Here is an 8,203-nt window from a genome sequence, read left to right on the forward strand (position 1 = left end):
AACTCTCTCTTTCAATAATATAACTACTCTCTTTTGTAGAGTGAATATAGTTGAAGACTTAGAATATTTTCTCTATCTCAACTCTTTCTTTTACTAATATAAATACTTTTTTTAATAGTAAATATAGTTGTAGACTTAGAATATTTTCTTTATCTCAACTCTGTCTTTCTCTGCTATACACTATAATCTTTTTCACACTTATCATATTTTCTTGTACATTCAATAACATGCAAGACCACCCCCATTTATAGGTGAGTATTCATCCTTGTATTGAATAGAAAGAATAAAGAAGGGTGGTAAAGAGGAAAGATCAATAGTCTTTAGGTTTACAAGAGTTACAAGAAACTAATGACACTAATAGCCATGCGAGTTATAACAGAACATTGAGAGAAGTTACAAATTACTAAAGGACATATTCTACCATTATTATCAATTAGAGTATTGTGGGTAGATAAATAGTCTTGTTGTTACATATGTTACATGCAACTAATGACCATGGAGTTACAACAACTAATGATCATATGAGTTACAAGACATAATGTGGTATATTATGGACAAATAAAGTGTTAGAAATTACGGGAGTTATCAAAATATAATGACACTACTTTCTCCACTTTATGTTCATAAATTATCATGCAAATTAAGATTTTAATATTAAAATGTATAATAACACCAACATTACCCCACTCATTTTAATTTTTAAATAAGATGGTTCACCAATTTAGTTGAAGGGAGGTTATTATGCATAATGAAGGTGTGCTCTGCATTGAACCTTCACCTAGTAAAACAATAAACTCTACTCCAGAGTCAGTAGTGATCTCAGACTTGAACTATGACTACAAGAAATAAAGTATTACTGCTTACACACAACAATTAAGGTGTTGATATAAGCTTTAATAGCTAGCACATTACGGTCATGTGATATCCCAATTTTTATAAGTGTTTATGAGAATAAGCCTCATTTTCATGGGAAGCGACCTACTTCCACACTCATATAGGTGAAATCTGTCAAGGGTGGTCCTGTAATTTCGACACCCCACTCATAAGAGATACAAAATTTCATTAAGAGTTCTTTAGACTCAATCTTCCCAAATCATTACAAGAAAAAAATGCACTCAAAGGGATAAAACAATAATGCATCCACACCAAGTCATCATATGATTCGTTCTTTCATTGAACCTAGTTATAGGATCTCTAGTCCCCAAGTTGGGTTTCCTCATATATGACTCATGATTTTTTATAGGCTTCCTTCATCTTCCTCAATGTGATTCAGACCCTTTATCTTGCCAAGACCTTATTTAGTTCATCTGCAAAATAATTATAAAATTAACACTTAACCAATATGATCTCACAATATTGTGTTTTTCTCCTTATGATCTGAATTTACTAGTATAATAATAATTTATACTCTATCAATAAATTTTGATGTTATCACAGTAACTCAAAAATAAAGAAAATAATTCCTCAACATAAAGTTTTTGATGAATTCACTTTTCCACTAGTATAGCATATGACAAGCTAAGTGGGACTACAATAAGAAAACAAAGATAATACATGAGTTTTCAGTTAAGTTTTTTCTCTTATATCTTACTACTTAATAGATAGTTATAAAGGTTGCGCGGAAAAAGGGCTTTGCATGAGGGTAGAGTTACACCCATACGTGGATGTCAAATGTTCAAATTGAATTGAAATACATTACATTAAAAAATAAGCAGATCATTAATTATCAAATATTATTAGACTGAAATAAAGGAATAAAGATGGGTTAAATAACGGATCAGTGTCCGGTCCACCAACCTCATATTGTCTAAAATTTTATTGTTTGTTTTTTATAACTTTATTCAATTACCTAATAATTTTTCTTATTATCGCTATGTGTAACATATGAGGAAAAAGAATCAAATCAGATGTACATACAGGGGCGGAGTTTCAATATTAAAGGGTGGTTCGAACGAATCAAGTAGCTTTTGCGAAGATTCTGTACTTGTATTAGAAAATTTAATAAATATAAATGTATTTTAACATGCGAACTCACATGCAAATGTGATAATTGGCTTAGTGGTGTCGGTTTGCATGCAAAGTCTTTACCCGAGATGTGGGTTTGAAGCTGTTGGAAAATAATAATAAATTTTAATATCAACTGCGAAATAAATTGCAATAATGATAATAATTTTATATTATAATATCAACAAGTTATAATAATAATAATAACAACAACAATAATAATGGTAATAATAATAATAATAATAATAATAATAATAATAAAAAAAAAAAATAAAAAAAATTACGGTTATAATATTTTATATAAATTACTTGAGTCGTGATAGACACTGTCCTAAGAAACTATTTCCGCAATGTGAAATGTTTTTCCAGGATTAAAAAAGTACTTCCCTGATTAATTAGAGGATATCCCTGATTAATTAGAGGATATCCAAAATTAAATAAGTTTTCCTTAATTAAAAAAATGATACAGCTGAAATCAACAAAATTAATTATAAACTAACAAGTTAAATAAGGAGATTAATAAAGACTACAAGTAACAAGAAAAGAAATTTAATAAAAGTATAATAGAGTGAGGAAAACGGTGAGATAAGGGAGTATATAAGAGGAGTGTTTTTTTGTTGTCTGTTTGCAGAGGAGTTTAAGGAATATATATAGCATACATTAGGCGGTGAAAACAATAAGATTGTCCAATAGAATACTTCTCAAATGACATGTGTTGCTTGGTCATTCCTTGGCAATCAAGTGTTCTTGGACTCCAAGTAACACATGACTCAATTATGGACCACATATTAATTGAACCACATAATATTAAAATATTTATTTAATTATTTTAAAATATCTAACATTCCGCCATATATCTTAAAATAATTTATAAGTAAAAAGAATTTAACTTGTTGGATTTATATGAAAAAAATGCAATAGGTTTGGTGTCTTTTGGATTATGAACCAAATTTAAACCGATAAAATTTAACTTACAGAATTATTGGTGAAATATAATATTTCTATGAACCAAATAACTCTTATTGTAAGACAAAGACTTTATCAATCACATTTTGACCATAATTTTGTTGTTCAACACGGTTTTGCGCCAATAGGTCATGTGCGTGTCCGGTATTCATGAGAGCTCTAGAGACTAGGCCAAAGTCTCATAGGAATGGCCTCATTCCACTTCTCATATAGGTGAATTCATCAAGTGTATCCATAAGATCTATGATTTCATTAAGAGCTAATAACTCATCCCTCATTTTAAGTAGCAGTTCGAGCACTCTCAGTAAGTGCGCAGTGTCAATATCGACTTGTTATTACCCATATAAATCTACATGGGATCTCTAATCACATAGGTTGGATTACCATTTCTATCGACAATCATATTGGCCTTAACCCCATTTCTTTTGAGGTTTGAAGAATTAATTTTCTTCCCACAGGTTTAGTCAGTGAATCGGCCGAATTCAATTCTTACTTCACATAATCAATGAAAATTATTCCATCTCTCAGCAATTGCTTTACAACATCATGTCTCAATTTCATATATCTGCCCTTACAATTGTAAGATTTATTCTTCGCAATAGCAATTACGGCTTGACAATCACAGTGTATAGATGCAGGAGGCATTAGATCATCCTTTGTAAAAGAGATATTTGCTAAGAAATTTCTTAACCACTCAGCCTCTGTTCCATCTAGCTCCAGAGCTACAAATTCTGACTTCATTGTCGATCTAGCAATGATCTTTTGCTTAGATGATTTCCACGATACTGTACCATCACTTAAGGTGAACATATAACCACTAGTGGATTTTGTCTCATCTGAATCAGAGATTCAGTTTGCATCACAATATCCTTCTAAAGTAGAAGAAAATCCAGTATATAGGATTCCATAATTCATGGTTCCTCTCAAATATTTCATTAGTCTCATTAATGCACACCAATGCTCTTTACTGGGGTTATAAGTATATCTACTTAGTCTACACACAACATATGCTATATCAGGTCGGGTAAAATTCATTAAATGCATTAGACTCCCAATAATCTGTGCATATTTAGACTAAGCAACTGGGTCACCATTATTCTTTTTTAATTTAGAATTAGCATCATAAGGAGTGGTTACAAGAGTTACCTCCCAACATTCAAACTCTTTAAGAATCCTTTCAACATAGTGTTCTTGTGTTAACATTATTCCATCGTCACTCCTTGTAACTTTAATTTTCAATATCATATTTACTTCGTCCAAATCTTTATATCAAAATTAGTAGACAAAAATAATTTGATATTTTGCACAATATTTAAACTTGTACCAAATATAAGCATGTCATCAACATATAAGCAAATTATCACATAATCATTGACTACCACCTTAGTATAAACACATTTATCCACTTCAATAGAAGAAAAATCATCTTTAATTAAGACTTGGTCAAATTTTTCATGTCACTGTTTAGGAGCTTGTTTAAGGCCATAAAGTGATTTAATTAATTTACAAACTTTATTTTCTTGTCCAGAGACTACATATCCTTCAGGTTGAACCATATAAGTTTCTTCTTCTAAATCTCCATTTTAAAAAGTTGTTTTTACATCCATTTGATGGATAAAAAGCTTATGAATCGATGCTAAGGCAATTAAAATTCGAATAGAAGAAATTCTTGTTACTGGTGCAAATATATCAAAATAATCAATATTTTATTTTTGAGCAAATCCTTTAGCTACTAAACGAACTTTATATTTATCTATAGATATTAAATTTCTTTTTGAAAATCCATTTACATCCAATAGGTTTTGCACCAGAAGGTAAATCAGTTAAAACCCATGTATTATTTTTGATAATTGAATCAATTTCAACTTTTATTGCCTCTTTCCAAAATTTAGCATCATAAGAAGATACAACTTCAAAATAATTTGATGGTTCATTATCAACGAGAAAAGTTTGAAAATTAATTTCATAAGAAAAATATTCTTTTCTAGGCCTTTTACTCTTTCCCAGTTCCTCAATATTAGAGGTAGATTCATTTTCTCTTTCAACAGGTGCATGAGAGATTTTATCACACAGTGAAAAAATATGTTCAAAGAATTCAGCATTCTTTGTCTCAGTTATAGTATTACTATCAAGTACATCACTTTTTAATATAAGAATTTATATACAGAACTATGTTCAGCATATCCAATAAGCATGTAGTCAGCAGTTTTAGAACCTATTTTTCTCTTTTTAGGTTCAGGTAAAAGGACTTTAGCAAGACACCCCTATACTTTTAAATATTGTTTATAACCTTTCCACAATTCATAAGGAGTTCTACCTGTTCTTTTATGAGAAAATCTATTTTGCAAGTGATATGCAGATAAAATAGCTCCACCCCACAAATTATCAGGTCCATTAGAGCTAATTAACATAGAGTTCATTATTTCTTTCAATGTTCTACTTTTTCTTTCAGCTACTCCATTAGATTGAGGTGAATAAGGTGGAGTTACTTCATGAATAATTTCTTTTTTTCCACAAAAGGCATTTAAAGAAAAGTATTCACCACCTCTATCAGATCTTATTCTCTTAATTTTTATACTAAGTTGATTTTCAACTTCAGATTTATAAGACACAAAATCATCAAAAGCATCATCTTTATTTCTAAGCAAATATAATTTAGTAAATCTAGAAAAGTCATCAATAAAAGTCACATAATATCTTTTACCACCTCTAGTCATAGTTTGTTTTAAATCACCCAAATTAGTGTCAATTAAAGATAACAATTCAGTTTCTCTATTAACTGAAAAACATGACTTTTTAGTAATTTTAGCTTCGGCACATATTTCACATTTATCGAAATTACTTGAATCTAAACCAGATATTAAACCAAGTGATTGCATATTCTTTATATATTTAATATTAACATGTCCTAATCTAGCATGCCACAAAGAAATAGACTCAATTATATAAGCAGAAGATGATGCATTATCATTGATAATATTAAGTACATAAAGTCCATGATTACAATAGCCTTTTCCGATAAATACATTATTTTTTGTCAAAATAATCTTATTAGATTCAATAGATACTTTCATTCCAGCTTTATCCAGCAAAGTCATAGAAATCAGATTTGCTCGCATTGTAGGAACATGTAGCACATCCATCAGGGCTAAAGTTTTTCTCGAAGTAAGTTTTAGGAGAACTTTACCCTTGTCCGAGACTTTAGCAGTTCTTGAGTCTCCAAGATAGACCACTTCACTGTCATCTCCTATTGATGTATAGGAGGCAAATGCTTCTCGATTTGCACAAATGTGTCGAGTAACCCCAGAGTCTATCGCCCATTCTTTTATATGTGCCACCATATTTACTTGAGAAATAACAGCTGCAATTATTTCATCTTCTTCGGCTAAATTAGCTTTAAGAGGATTTCTCATTTCTTTGTTGTTTCTTATTCCGTGCCTATATTGAGCGGTATAATGACTTGATTTTCCACAAGTAAAGCAAGTGTATTTTCTTTTCTTAAAGTTGGGATTATTAGACTTGTAACCTTGAGACTTATTATCATACCTTTTGTTGTTTCTGTTTCGGCTTTGCACTAAATTTGCTTTGAGTGTCAGTTCTTTTGCTTTAAATGACTCCTTTCGATTGGTGTCTTCAGTTAAAATGTGAGTCACTATCTTCTCAATTGTAAAATTTGTTTGTTTATGCTTTAGACTATTTTTGTAGTCATTCCACGAATCAGGTAATTTTTCGATCAATATCCCAACAACAAATTTTTTTGATAAAGAAATTCCTTCGGCCTTCAAATCTTCAATTAATTTTTTATATTCGTTGATTTAAATTTTCATCTCCTTCACATCACTCATCTGCCAATGATAATATCTTCCGACTACAAATTTTTATTTGATAGCATCTTCAGCAGTGAACTTTTTAATTAAGACTTCCCAAATAACTTTTGCTTCCTTGCAATTACAGTATACATCAAACAGTTCGTTAGAAATAGTTTGTAATATAGTATGTCGACATACCTTATTGGCGTATTGCCATGATTTTTATTATCGGCGTCTGCATCAGGTTATGGATGTAACAAAGCATGTGCCACACCGTGGACATCAAGTAGTGAGAAAATATGTTCTTGCTATCTTTTAAAATTTTCGTTAGCAGAAATTTCAATATTTGATACGTCAGGAAATGGTTTAGCATATGGTAAAACAAGTGAAGTAGGAGTAATAGGGGTAACATCGGTATTAGTTTTAGAGTTACTAGTATTACTTACCATAGTTTCTTAGATTGTAGGGAAACAATAATAAATTTTAATATCAACTATGAAATAAATTGCAACAATTATAATAATTTTATATTGTAGTATCAATAAGTTACAATAATAATAACAACAACAACAATAATAATAGTAATGATAATAATAATAATAATAATAATAATGATGATGATGATGATGATAATAATAATAATAATAATAATATCACTATTATAATATTTTATATAAATTACTTGAGTTGTGATAGGCACTGTCCTAAGAAACTATTTTCAAAATGTGAAATGCTTTCCCAGGATTAAACAAGCACTTTCCTGATTAATTAGAAGAATTCTGAAATTAAATAAGTCTTCCCTAATAAACAGAGGATACAGGAATTAATAAAATTAATTATAAACCAACAATTTAAATAAGAGGATTAACAAAGACTACAAGTAACAAGAAAAGAAATTTAACAAAAGTATAATAGAGTGAGGAAAATTGTGAGATAAGGGAGTATATAAGAGGAGTGTTTTTTTGTTGTCTGTTTGCAGAGGAGTTTAAGGAATACTAGTATAGTATACGTGCTTTGCACGTGTGCATCTCGATAATTAATAAAATATATATACGAAAAGAAAAGATTATTAAAACATAGTAGTTGGTGTAGATTATATACGACATTTGTGTGAATGATAAAAATGAATAAATTAAGATTTTTAAGTATTAACCATATTTAATACACGTATAGAGTTTAAGAAAGAGATACACTTTCAATTTTTGATTACTTAATTCGACGACATCATTTTTATTTCGTTCAATTTTTAATCATAAATTTTCATCTGAAACAAGAACACAACAAACTATCAAAATTATAAATTATTGATTAATAATTCATACACAATCTTTAAAATATCAACTAAAATACATAAAGAACGACAACTTGAATCAAAATCAAAATAAAGAAAAAAAGTAGTAGAAGAACATATATTTCTTATAAAT

At 29.5% G+C, this 8,203-nt stretch overlaps 1 long non-coding RNA gene across 1 annotated transcript; it reads right to left on the reverse strand.

Moving 5' to 3' along the window:
- Window positions 1–1,043: 1,043 nt before the first annotated feature.
- LOC124899757 lies at window positions 1,044–2,619 on the reverse strand. The gene is made up of 2 exons (XR_007057311.1): window positions 2,036–2,619; window positions 1,044–1,307 (listed from the first exon to the last, which is right to left on the reverse strand). It is a non-coding gene; the product is annotated as an uncharacterized LOC124899757 (long non-coding RNA).
- Window positions 2,620–8,203: the final 5,584 nt, after the last annotated feature.

Source organism: Capsicum annuum, chromosome 6, assembly GCF_002878395.1.
Source record: "Capsicum annuum cultivar UCD-10X-F1 chromosome 6, UCD10Xv1.1, whole genome shotgun sequence".
Classification (NCBI taxonomy): Eukaryota; Viridiplantae; Streptophyta; class Magnoliopsida; order Solanales; family Solanaceae; genus Capsicum; species Capsicum annuum.